Raw genomic sequence first — 13807 nt, forward strand, 5'->3', positions numbered from 1 at the left:
CTTCTAAAAAAAAAAATGTAGCGGCTGGTGGAAAAAAAAAAAACGGGAAGAAAAATGCAGCAGGTGATAAAGACTATAAAGAAGAGAGTGTTGAAATTCTTGCCTGATACTGACACAACTCTAATGTTGTGGCTTCTCTCTTTCTCTCGTCTCTCTCGTCTCTACAGACCTACTCGAGTCATCCTTGGAACTTTCTGTACTTGTGATTTATCCTCAGCGGCATTTCCCTTCCCTTTTGCAATCCCCAAAAATTCAGTGCGTAATGTCCGTGTAGATTTGGACCTAAGCTCTGCTGCTGTCATCCTGAACACTGTCCTGTTGCTCATCCCAGGCGGATTTATACTTACTCTTAAAGGGGTCGCGACATGTTTATTTTTTATTTTAAAAATAACCGTTTTTATTATCTTTTCTGCGGTGTAATTATAATATTAGTAAAGTTTCTTTGCACAACAAAAACATACAAAATGTAGTCATTTATGACCTTTTTCCACCCTGTCTCTGACCCTCTGACTACAACGATCGATTTTTGTGTCCTTTACCTTTAAGACTTCGATGTAACCACCCACTGCTATGATTGGCTAACGTCTTTGCCTTTTAATTAATTATCAACGTCACCTGCCGTGACACGTGCGGAACTGTCTTCAGCTTACGTGCGCAAGTGGGTGGGGCCAACCGTGCGATGATGTAAAAGTAGGTGTGGATATCTTGCTCGAGGGGCTGTCATATGCAAATGTATGGCAGCCTGGATGGTGTTTTGGTGTGTGGATGGCATGAAACGGGCATTTGCTCCCAATTTATCCTCGCTGAAGATTAAAGTATTGGCACCCTTGATAGTGTTTTGGTGTGTGGATGGCATTAATCTCACTGTTAGATGGCATTAAAGAGTATTTCTGGTACTTCTGGGTTCGGATTCATACGCGAGTCATGGCAGGTTGTACTGTTTGATGGTGAAGCGCTGTCCATTGGAGAATTCACAGATGACGTTTTTACATTTATGTGAACTTACACGGTTAGTTTTTGGGCTCTTCTCCACACGATGTGCCTGTCTGGTTATCTATCTTTAACCTTCTCATGAAATACATGTTTGTGTGTATGTGTTTTTTTAAACCTCCCTTCGGAGTAAATTGATATCATCTCGACCTAGCCTTATGTCAAGCAGACCAGTCATCAAATTCTGGACACTTAATAGATATGACTTTGCAACCCAGTTCATAACCAGCAGTGGATGGACATTGTTTTTGGGCAGGGCTTTAACACCTCCACATAAACAAATCAACACATCGAGTGACGCCCCTGGGACGGAGCCCCATCAATCCACCCCCTGAGTCTAGCTCCAGCAGCCGAAGAGGCTGGGCCGCTGGATAATGTTTATTCAGTGATCGCTCTGCTCGGCCGAACTCCTGCTCGTTGGGCAGAGTAAACAGAGCTGTGACAGAGAGAGACGAGTCACTAAGGCCTCTCTGACTTAGCTGTTTTAGAGTCATGGGCAAGGCTGACTTATGATTAAGAGTCAAGAAGATATATTGATTGGGGTAAAGTTCTCAAGTATGTTCAGTTCAGGTCAGGGTCTTGTACTCTTGACATTTTTCTAGTTGCGTTGTTTGCAAGGTCATAGTTCTGGATTTAGTCATGTTTTTCATTCAAACTCATGTGGAGTGACCAGTACTCAACATCCCCAGTGGTTATTTGGTGTATAGCTGGTGTATAGGCTTTTTGATCCAGATACTCCTTTACATTTCGTATGTTGTTCTATCAAACCAGGATACGGACAGTCCTTGGTTTGGATCTGTAGCGATCCACACACTGTTTGGTGAAGAAGTAAATTGTTGCTGTAGGTTTCTCAGTGGAGTTTTTACTCCACTTTCATGGCCTTCACTGGTCATTTTTCATTGTTCCCCATTCCATCAGTTCCTGGCCACCAGGCAGTTGTCCTGTCCTGTAGCCTCTGCACAGAACCCAATCAGTTATTTGACAAATGCAGGGGACATATCTGGTGTCTAGCCATACAGGTGTGTGTCAAGGACACCAGATATGTCCCCAAATATGTATACTCTTATCCATCGAGAAGGGTTCCTCAAGGGTTCTTAATGGTTCTAGCGTTCTCAATGAGCTCTGAAAGAAAAGCCTTCTATTGTAGAGATTGACTAACCAAAGATTTGTTTAGGGAACCATTAAGGAGTCTGCTTTGTTTAAGGATAATGTAGCAGTCTCTTTTGCGAAAGCTGGACATCAGGCTTGAAAGGCTAGGCTTGTAGAGCCTCATGAATGCATCTGAAACTCTTTTAATATGCTCAAATGTATTGATTATTTGGATCACGAACCCCTTGAGAATGCTAGATCCGTTAACAACCCTGGTTGAGGAACCCTATTTCTAAGTGCATAACAAAACTTGCATTGAGTCCACTTTGGTCTGTCCGCTAAACCTTTTATCACTTATTTATGAGACAAGGAAGATCTCTCTTGGGCATTATTTCCTCAAGAGATTCTCGAGTGATCTGAACAGATTTGGTCCCCTTAAAGCTTGGCCTCTAAGGAATTAAGACCTACAGAAAATGGTTCATGAAGGGTTTCTAAAGGGGCTGTACTTGGAAGGGAAGTTTTCTCCCATACATAGAATCACCAACCAAATAACATGGCAACTACCAATCTAGGAGGGTGAGGGCTAACACGTGCTTGCTCTGAGACACAAACCCACCCACCACATCATGCTCATGTCTCCAGAACCGTCTACCGTTGATCCTCAGTGATGCCTTTAACCAAAGAGTTCCAGCTGCACTCATGAGGAGCTACTGATGAAGAAAGTTCTGGCTGTTTTCCCTGCTCCAAGTATTCCTGTGTTTGATCAGCTCATCTCCTTTATCTTGGTCCAAAACTTCTGAGAAATAATTTCCCTGAGATCTGAATGCACTCATAGCGGAAGAGCTCCCTGATTCAGCCTCCTCGTTCCTCGCGGAGTAAATGTTCACTCTGTACAACCTCGCGTCTTTATTCTTTTCGCAAAGGTCTAAAGACGTTCCTGTTCTGTCTGTGTGTAGGATTACAAACTATATATATATTTTTTTGCGTTACAGATTCTTTCTTGTATTGTGTGTTTGAAATTGATTTTTTTTTGTCACCACCTTGACCTTTCCAGCAATTTCTTTCAAGTTATGAATCCTTCAGTTATCCGTTTGTGCATTTTGAATAAAAGAGTCTAATAAACGATTCAATGTAAATCTGCACACAGAAGAAAAATTGTTTGCCGTCAACCGTTCAAAAAAAAAAACAAAAAAACAACCTTGTTTCCCTACAGCTCTGAGAATTTGTAGAGTTTACTATGTACTTCAGATGCCTGAAGGCTGAAGAAGTCAAAAATCTACTTGGAACCTTTTTTTTTCTTTCTTTTTTTTTTTTTTTTTTTTTTTTTTTTTTTTTTTTTAACAGGTATGGTTACACTTGAAAACAGCAGTCACTTCAATCGGGTTTAAGAGAAAAAAAAAAAGAAAAAAAGAAAAGAAATAAAAACAAGCAGGAAAAAATTCTGAGCTAATAATGGTTTAAGTTAGCACACAGTAAATAATAAATCAGTAACTCCTAATTTCCCTTCATTTTATGGCTGTATTACTATAAATGACTCCATTATAGTATTCGCTCAGAAGGGCTGAACAACATATGTCTTTAAAATAAGAAATATAAAACTAGAAATATAAAAACCTTAATCTAGAGATATTGAATTAACTGGTGAGACTTCCTTCCTTCCTGACTTCCTTCTTTCCTTCCTTCCTTTCTTCCTGACTTCCTTCATTCTGTCCAAACTTTCTTCCAGACTTCCTTCCTTCCTGACTTCCTTCTTTCCTTCCTTCCTTCCTTCTCTCCTTCCTGACTTCCTTCCTTCCTTCCTTCCTCCCTGACTTCCTTCTCTCCTTCCTGACTTCCTTCCTTCCTGACTTCCTTCCTCCCTGACTTCCTTCTCTTCCTTCCTGACTTCCTTCCTTCCTCCCTTCCTTCTTTTCTTCCTTCCTTCCTGACTTCCTTCCTTCCTTCCTGACGTCCTTCCTTCCTTCCTGACTTCCTTCCTTCCTTTCTGACTTCATTCCTTCCTCCCTTCCTTCCTTCCTGACTTCCTTTCTTCCTCCCTTCCTTCCTTCCTGACTTCATTCCTTCCTTCCTCCGTGACTTCCTTTCTTCCTCCCTGACTTCCTTCTCTTCCTTCCTGACTTCCTCCCTTCCTTCTTTTCTTCCTTCCTTCCTGACTTCCTTTCTTCCTCCCTGACTTCCTTCTCTTCCTTCCTTCCTCCCTGACTTCATTCCTTCCTTATTTCCTTCCTTCCTGACTTCCTTTCTTTCTTCCTTCCTTCCTTCTTTTCTTCCTTCCTTCCTTCTTTTCTTCCTTCCTTCCTGACTTCATTCCTTCCTTCCTTCCTGCCTTCCTTCCTACCTGATTCTTTATTTATTTTAAACATGGACCCTGTTTTCTTCCCAGTTTGTTGCTGCTCCATTGTATGTTCTCAGATTTGTTCCCCCGCGGTCTTTATTGGTGATGTATAGAGCAACAGTTTAGAAGATGTTAGTGTTGAATTTATTGGCAGGTCGTGCCGTAGCCAATCAGGAGGAAATTAGAAAATGAACTTCTTTTCTGCTCCCTATATGTGGCTTGAAATAATGATTATTATACTGAACCAGACTGGGAGATTAAAGGCTCGGGAAACCTTTCGCTGATTAGAGTCTTCTCAGGTCGACTTTTCCGTATTATAAACTCTTTATTGGAATATTTTGAGATACCGGATTTTTGATTTCCGTGAACTGTAAGCTGTAATCATCGAGATTCCAAAAAAAAAAAAAAAAGGCATTTTATGTGTAACGAATCTAGAAAATATGAAAGTCACACTTTTGTAATTAAATTATGGTAAAAAACGAACTTTTCCACAATATTAATTTTTTTGAGATGCACCTGTGTGTGTGTGTGTGTGTGTGTGTGTGTGTATATGTATGTATATATATAATATATATTTATTCCTCACATTATATTATTTATTATAATTTGATTACATTGTTATTTGGTTGTTTTACTGTTAATTCTTTACTGCTCAGTATATTAGTTAATGTGACACTTAAAAACATATTTAATTGTTTTTGAAGAATTTCTTTAGATCCTTATTTAATTTTTTATTTCTTGTATTATTTATTTTGATGTCATTAGCATGAGCATTAACCAAGGAGCTGATTCACAATTGAACAATTCCTCCTCGTGGAGGAAAAACTAAATCATGAAGCCCATACCCTTCTAGGATCCCCCCCCCCCTCTCTCCTTCACACTATTTGCTAAAACATGGCAGCAAGCGCACAGCGAAACATGTGACCGATTTCTAAACGTAAACCACACTTAATCTGAAAACCTTTACATGATATGGACATTTCCCTCAGCTGTACCCTACCGGCTCAGGGGTTTGTGACGAGGCCGCACAGACGGCTTTGAACGCTGCGTAACGATGATGGAGCACGTGCAGCGTGAACGTGAGGACACGTATTCAACGTGTTTTATTATTGTCTGAGCGAATACGAGAAGCACAAAACACACGGTGCAGCTGAGACAAAGCATCCTACATGTACCGAGATGTTTTCCTGAGGAGAAAAGCACGTACCCGAGAGAGCTGAAGGCCTCCAAATCCCCCCCCCCCCCCCCCCCCCCGACAAACTAAACAAAGATATAAGTGCAGTCAGCTATAACAATCAATCAAATTTCATTCATTTACTAACAAAAACAATTTATACGGTCGTCTTTTTCTTCCCCCCAGTGTTTCCAGTATCTATCCATTCATTTATATCTACATTCACGTTTATTCCTTTGGCAAAGAGCTTCTCGTTTAATGCCATTAATATCTCCTGAAATGTTCGTAAGACTACTACAGCGATATGTTTTACCCACGTTTTGATGATTTGACGTCTGTATGAGAATACATTTCCTATATTCCAATATATCTGAGACCACATTGAAAATCTGGGATTTAAAACAAAATAATAATGCTGAAGAATAAAAACCCCCAATAGAAACCTTAACAGAAATTCTAATGGTTTCCACTACAAATACCGTTACAATCCATCAGCTAAACATCACCCTTTCCATTAAAACCAATACAATTCCCATTAAAACCATTACAAATTCTGTGAGGGTTTCTATTGTTTTTTTTGTTTTTTTTTGGGGGGGGTTTCAGCAGGGTGTTCGCCAGCTAGTCGTGATTCGTCTTCAAAACGATGAACCGTGTAGTCAGTGTTATAGATTTAACGAGCGAATATACAGTCTATACATGCTGATCGATCTGATAGGAACACCTGTACCAACCGAGTGTAATCCTGCTCATCTACTCAGCCAATCGTGTGGCGGCAGCACCACGCGTAAAATCATCCTACAGCAGCAGAAGAACACGTCGGGTTTGACGTGTGCGTTCTGAGATGCTTTTCTGCTTGGCACGTTTGTAAAAAGTGATTATTTGAATTACTATAGACTTCCTGTCAGCTCAGACTAGTCTGCTCGTGTCCTCTGATCCGTCTCGCCGGCAAGGCGTGTCAGCCTGCAGACCCTCCGCTAATTCAGTATAAACCCTGGACGCTATCGTGTGTGAACGTCCCAGGATATCGGAAGTTTCTGGAATACTCAAACCAGCCCGTGTGGCACCGACGACCACGCCACACAGAGATCAGACGTTATTTGTTCACTCTGATGTTTGACCTGAACATGAACTGAAGCTCCAGACCCGTATCTGCATGACGTCGTGCATTGTGCTGCATGATAACGTAAACGAGCAGGTTCACGGGTGTTCCTATTAAAGTGGATGGCTGAGTGTACTTGTGTATATATACGGTCTAACTCATTTAAAAGTAAGAAGTGCCGGTGTGTTTACTGCTGATGCTGGGAGCAGCCATGTTGAATGCATTAGTATTAATTAAAAACTTCCTGGAAAAAAAAGCCGTATAGTTTACCGTATAGTGCACGCCAGGTGTGTGTAGAAGAGCGTGTGGAATGAACGAGGGAACGGAACACGTGTGGGAGAGAGCGCGAGATGGAAAGAGAGAGGAAGAGAGATGGGCAGAGAGCAGCGTCTCCCTCCACCTCGATGACCCGTGCGGTGTTTGGGTTATCTCAGGGCCGATTTGTAGCTGTCAGCATTTACATCAGCGCTCCCCACGTGGCCAGGGCTCCAGAGCACATTAAGCATCCGCTCAAGGCCAATCAACAACGACAAAACCCCTCCTCCTCCACTCCACTCTTCCTCTCTCTCTCTCTCTCTCTCTCCTTTTTTTTCCCTCTCTCTTTTAACAAGCTGTTCCAGGACGAAGCCCCTCTCATATCTGACCTTCACTCCTGCACCCTCTCCTCAAGGCTGCTGCTGCCCTCACGCTGCTAACTCCATCGGCCCTTCTGTCCTACTCAACACTGTGTGTGTGTGTTTGAGAGAGAGCATGCTTTAATAACTGAAAATATGTGCATTAACCGACACTCATCGTGGATTTATGTGAAGAATAAAACACTCCATGTCGTGCTGTTCTAGGAAAATAATCAACAACATGGTGGTTGTAATGTTAACACACCTCGAGTGATTATTTCCCCGAAACAGCACATCCCGGAGTGTTGTATTCCTCTTATATGACGACAATTTCCAAAGCTAGCAACCGTTTGTTAATGGAAGAAGGACACGTTGATCCGTTTATAGTTATGTTTAATCTAAGAAGCTAGTTCCACGGTATAGTAGCTATAAACACACGTTCCCTCACCGGCCGCACTTTTGTTTTTTCTTCTTCTTGTAGTTAATAAAACAAACAAACAAACAAACAACAAAAAAACAAACGCGACTTGTAATAAACTTACTGAGTGCTGACACTGGAGACTCCTTCCAAAGTATACGGTTTTCATAGCAACCGTCGCTAACATTCGCTACGGCTACGTTAATGCGGATGAATCTCAAAACGCTTCTTTTTCCTCTACGCTCTGGCCTTCCGCTCACACCGAGACGGCGTTTTTGTCCGGCGAAAACGTCGTCTCCCAAGCGGACGGATGAGATAACGGACATATTTCAAAACGACGGTGTGTTTGTAGTCACGTGACCCGTTCGACTCGGAACGAACAAGACGGCGGACGACGTTGTACCGCGGTCGTTGTGCCCGCAGTCCCGTTTGATAGCCTAAACGTTAATGTCACTTTGTACAACCTCGAGAGTCACGTTTAAATAAACCGGATGTATCCGGATTAACACGGATGTAGAATAAGTAAGCAAGCTAGCCGGATGCCGAGCTTAACACGTGGGTTCTTACGCGCGGTCATTTAGTGACACGGCACGCTGAGCTCATATGGAAATCTAGCTGGATGTTTTTTATTTTTTATTCTTTTATTTATTTATTTATTTTCCAGTGTTTAGCTGTGTTGTAAGAAATTCGACCAAACGATTTCAAGCTCTTCCGGGATCTCAGTTTTTGAGTCCTGTGATGATATTTTTCGTGCACGGCGCTCCACGCTACACGCTCACACCTGTTGGGAGACGGGCTTTAGAATGTGGGAGCTGTAGGAAGACAGAAGAACAGAAAGATTCGGGAGAGGAACCCGTTTGATGTGCGGAGGAACCGTGGGCCATCGGAGGCGGCAAGGTCTCCACTTATCGCCGCTTTAATATCCTGTACGACATCCCCAAACATTCTTTTTCTTTTTTTCTTCTTCTAAATATACGCCTCCGTTTCATCACCTGCGACTTTCCCTTGTGACTCACATAGCTGGCGGGTTTATTGTACACCTGACAGTGTGAGCGATGAAGCGCAGATGTGGAGTAATTAGTCGACGTATTAGTTGCTTAGACACGCATTATGATTCTTTGGCCATGAGATGGTCTTAATTGATAGAATCGTTTTCAAGAAATTCATGAAGGGCAGTTATGCACAGTATTTGACCTGCCAGGAAGAAAAATCGGACCTCTGTCTTTAGGGTTTTGCTAAAGACTGGAGCAATTAGAGTCGAGAAAACAGCGGCATCAGAAGAATTCTGTAGCCTTGTCGGTGAATAAGAGACGAAGTAAAGGTGTGTGTGTGTGTGTGTATAGTGAAACTGTAGCTGGTTGCGATCAGGAGATTTGGCGTGCGTCATGGTCACGGCGTGGGGGGAGACGCTGGCGTGTGCCTCGGCTTGTGTGTGTGTGTGAACTGTGCATGTGGTGAGCTCGATGCCAGATTTGGAGTGTGTCAGGGTCGAGGGAAAGGAGATGAGAGAGAGAGAGAGAGAGATGAGGAGAGAGAGAGAGAGAGAGGACCACACCTGTAGCAGCCACACTTCAGGAGCGTTCCGATGAGGACACCCAGCCAGACGCACAGATAACACACTCGAGCTCTCTGATAGGCCCGTTAGCCTCAAGGCTAAAACACTAAAATAAAAAAACAAAAAAAACACTTATTTACTCTAGTGCTTAGTAATGATCTGTAACTTTACAACTGCACTCGGTCAGACTGTGTGTTCGCTCAGACTGTGTGTTCGCTTGGATGTGCATGAGACAAAACAGTGCTGCATGAATGAATGAATAAATGAATGAATAAATAAATCAATCGATTTGATTAAAGGTGTGGTCAGTGATTTTTAAATCGGACTGGAGTGTTTAAATTTTTTTGTGAGCACATTCCTCACAGTGCACGTGCTCAGAGAGACTTGGGTGTCTGTGGAACAGCCACATTTTGGGGCGTGGCTTTGGAGGAAACGGCTTGGTTAGTTTACATTATGTTGAGCAAAATTGCTGACTACACCTTTTAAGTCATGAACGTGTACACAGATTTATTTATTTATTTATTTATTTAAATTCTGCCTAACTTGCTTATCGAGACGTGAGCGAAGATCTTTTTTTTTTTTTTTTCAGGAAAAACGCAAATTTATCAAGAGACGTGGCGTCGAATAGATTCCTACAGTACAATGTTGCGTTTTATTTCCTACGCAGTTCATCACAGCACTACAGAGAGTTGTATTAACCTTCTTATAACACACACACACACGTTTTTGTATAAACTACAATCTTTCGGACCATTCTACGTGTGCTGTGTGCAAGCCCCGCCCCTAAAACCCGCGATCGCTGGTGTTGGTAGCGTAACCTGTAGCTAGAAGCAGGAAACACGACTAACCCGTGTTAATCACGTCACGCTAGTCTCTTTATTCGGAACTAGCAGTGCGTGCTCTACGACCCAGCGCTAACAGCGCTACAATGTAAGAAGAATAAGATGAAAGTGTCCCTCTGCTGTCTTGCTGGATGAGAATGTACTTCATGAGGACTTCTAAGTACCATCTTCCGTGGATAGGATATCCTCCTGCACTTCGCTCCCCGCTGTTTTTGTACTCGGAACGTTCTGGAAGGATGCTGCGGTGTTGCTATTTTTACATTCAGCAGCTGATCTGATTTCCTGGAGCTTCGCTCATTAATATTATTAGCTTCAATTTTCACTTCATTTGCTCAGAGGTCCAAAGCTCTTAGAGCCTCATAAAGCTGATGTATTACGACTTACGCCACAGCGCTGGATTGGTTAGAAGGTGCCGATTACGTTTCCGGTACGTCATCGTGTCTATGGATATGGAGGCTTTTGTCTTAACATTTACAGAAGGAGTCTCCGGTGTCAGGGCTTTAAGTTTTTCCCGACATCTTCAAGAGAGACACAAGAGTTAACTCGTTCTCGGTAACATGTTTCGTTCGCACCGTCGCTTCCCTCCACGTCTCTCAAGCCATGATGAGTGTTTGGATTGAATTTTATTTATTTATTTATTTATTTATTTTTAGAAGACTGACCTCCATTTTGATGACATATAAAGACAGGTTTATAAAAGATACATCACATGGAGGTTCACTGGCAGTTAACAAGCAAAACGTCTGTCTGTGTAAGAGTTTCTCTGAGGGTTTAGTTGAATTGAGATATTTCTTTGTACTGATTCATAAATAAACTTTTTTTTTTATTATCCTCTAATAAAAGAGTAATTCTTTATTGCACTTTTCTTTCTAGGGCAGCGGTTCTCAAACTTTTTAAAGTCAAGGACCCTTTTAACTGAAAATCCCCACAGTACAGTTTTTATTTAATAAACAAACTATTTTATATATATATATATATATATATATATATATATATATATATATATATATATATATATATCGAGTCCTAGATTAAAAGTGTACAATAATATTTGGACAGTTTTCACTTGCTTTGTTTACATCCGGATCACTCAGCGCGTCCGCCATTTTGTGGATCAACCAGTAGATAAATCTGCATCGAAAGTCCTGTGTAATATGGAACTTTTTTTTTTACTTTTGCCTGTAAATGATGCCTCTGTGACGCTCCTTTCTTGAAGTTCTATCTTTTGTTTTGTTTTTTAAACGCTTTTTAAATAGCGTTGATTTGTTTTGTTTGATTTTTGTTTGACCCACAAAATGGTGGCTGCATTATAAATCATGGGAAACGTGGTGTCACTATTTATTGGAGCCGTACTGAAAGTGTGTGTGTGTGTGTGTATATATATATATATATATATATATATATATATATATATATATATATATACATACACATATGAAAGAAAAAAACGTAAGTTGTGGACCTCTGCTGCACTTCATGGGCCACTGGAGGGTTTTCACTTTGAGAACCAGGGCATTTAAATCTATCGTGTAATGAAATATCTACTTTAAAGATGTAAATCGTGTGTGTGCGCGTTCTCGTAAGCCTGCTCTACCTACCGGCTCGTTTTGGCCTTGGCTCTGTGGGGGGATGATGGATGGATTTTGTTGGCAATGTTTCGAACCAGCTGCTGCAGATAGCGCGAGGACTCGAACCCGGATTCACCCAGCAACGCTCTGGTTCGGCTTTCTGTCTGACAAAGCACAAAACAATACGCAACTTAATCCAGAGCCCGAGCTGAGGCTTATGTCCTGTGTAAATGAAAAGCCCTAAGTCTAAAGATGAACTCGGGCACTGAGAGAGGAAGTGTGGAGCCTCTTCCTGCCAGTAATAAATAATCTGCCGCTGCTTTAGTCAATATATTTATACTTTTTTTTACGAATCCAAGGACGCGAGTGGCATTGTCCTTGTGATTGTCAGGACTGTGCCGTATCTCCATTGTTTACTGATGGACAAAGCAAAGTGCCCCAAAATGGTCTGAGACGGGAACCGAGCGTGTGTGTGTGTGTGTGTGTGTGTGTGCGCAACATTATATTGTGTTCAGTGTGCTGCTGTTTAAGGCCACTTCAGCAGGTTCAATAATGGAGTGCTGTTCTGTTCATAGTAACCTGGGAAAACACACACACACACACACGCACACACACACACACACACACACACAAACACACACATGTACATGTACAGTATACAATACACATGCACATACAGTGGGTTGCAAAAATATTCACCCCCCCCTCCCGAATTTATCAGGTATATATGTATAACAAATGATAAATAGACATATTCTTCATATCGGTGGAATGTCAGTTAAGTCTGTTAAAATCAGTTACTGGTCAGCAAGTAGTTCAGATCTTGCATAAGTATTCACCCCCCAGGTTTCCAGGAGCTTCAGAAGAGGGACGAAGGCAGGGTGTGAAAATGAAAATGCAGACTAAGGAGCATTCTAAGGGAGTTAAAGAACAGGTAACAGAATTTCATTGCAACTTATGAACAGGATGTAAAATTCTATCCAAAAGGAGTGGATATCCCAGTAAGCACTGCTGGATCAATAGGGAGGAAGAGGAAGCTGCATCATAGAAACATGGTGGTGACAGCATCATGCTCTGGAGACGCTTTTCATCCTCAAAAAACCCTGGGCTTCTGATCGAAATTGACGAGAGAAAGGATGGAGCAAAATACAGGGGAGTATTTAAGAAAACCTGCTACAGTCGGCTAAAAACAACAACAACAACAACAAAATTGAAACTTGGGAGGAACGTCACCTTTCAGCACGACAGTGGTCCCAAACACAAGTCCAAAGCAGAGCTGTAACAAACACTGTAGATGTTGATTGAACACTGTAAGGGTTAATTAAATATATACAGTGTTTACTGAGGAGTGTAAAAGATAATCAACGCTATAAGAATAAACCTATTTCAACACTGTGTTGCGTAAACTGTCCCAGTTCACTATGTTAATTAGGTCAAAAAAGTGTTAACCCAACACTGTTAACAACAGTTAAATCAACACTATAAAAGCAAATTCACCACTGTAGGTGTTAATTACACCATCCTAATTCACCACTGTAGGTGTTAATTACACCATCCCGATTCACCACTGTATGTGTTAATTACACCATCCTAATTCACCACTGTATGTGTTAATTACACCATCCTAATTCACCACTGTATGTGTTAATTACACCATCCTAATTCACCACTGTATGTGTTAATTACACCATCCTAATTCACCACTGTAGGTGTTAATTACACCATCCCAATTCACCACTGTATGTGTTAATTACACCATCCTAATTCACCACTGTATGTGTTAATTACACCATCCTAATTCACCACTGTATGTGTTAATTACACCATCCCGATTCACCACTGTAGGTGTTAATTACACCATCCTAATTCACCACTGTATGTGTTAATTACACCATCCTAATTCACCACTGTATGTGTTAATTACACCATCCTAATTCACCACTGTATGTGTTAATTACACCATCCTAATTCACCACTGTATGTGTTAATTACACCATCCCGATTCACCACTGTAGGTGTTAATTACACCATCCTAATTCACCACTGTATGTGTTAATTACACCATCCCGATTCACCACTGTAGGTGTTAATTACACCATCCTAATTCACCACTGTAGGTGTTA

The 13807-nt window shown here is 41.5% G+C and overlaps 1 protein-coding gene across 1 annotated transcript in view; it reads left to right on the plus strand.

The window, feature by feature from the left end:
* The window catches only part of tubb2b (tubulin, beta 2b), a 118818-nt gene that overhangs the window by 10174 nt on the left and 94837 nt on the right, over positions 1 to 13807 (plus strand). The window lies entirely within an intron of this gene.

This window comes from Ictalurus punctatus, chromosome 5 (genome assembly GCF_001660625.3).
Source record: "Ictalurus punctatus breed USDA103 chromosome 5, Coco_2.0, whole genome shotgun sequence".
NCBI classification, from domain to species: domain Eukaryota; kingdom Metazoa; phylum Chordata; class Actinopteri; order Siluriformes; family Ictaluridae; genus Ictalurus; species Ictalurus punctatus.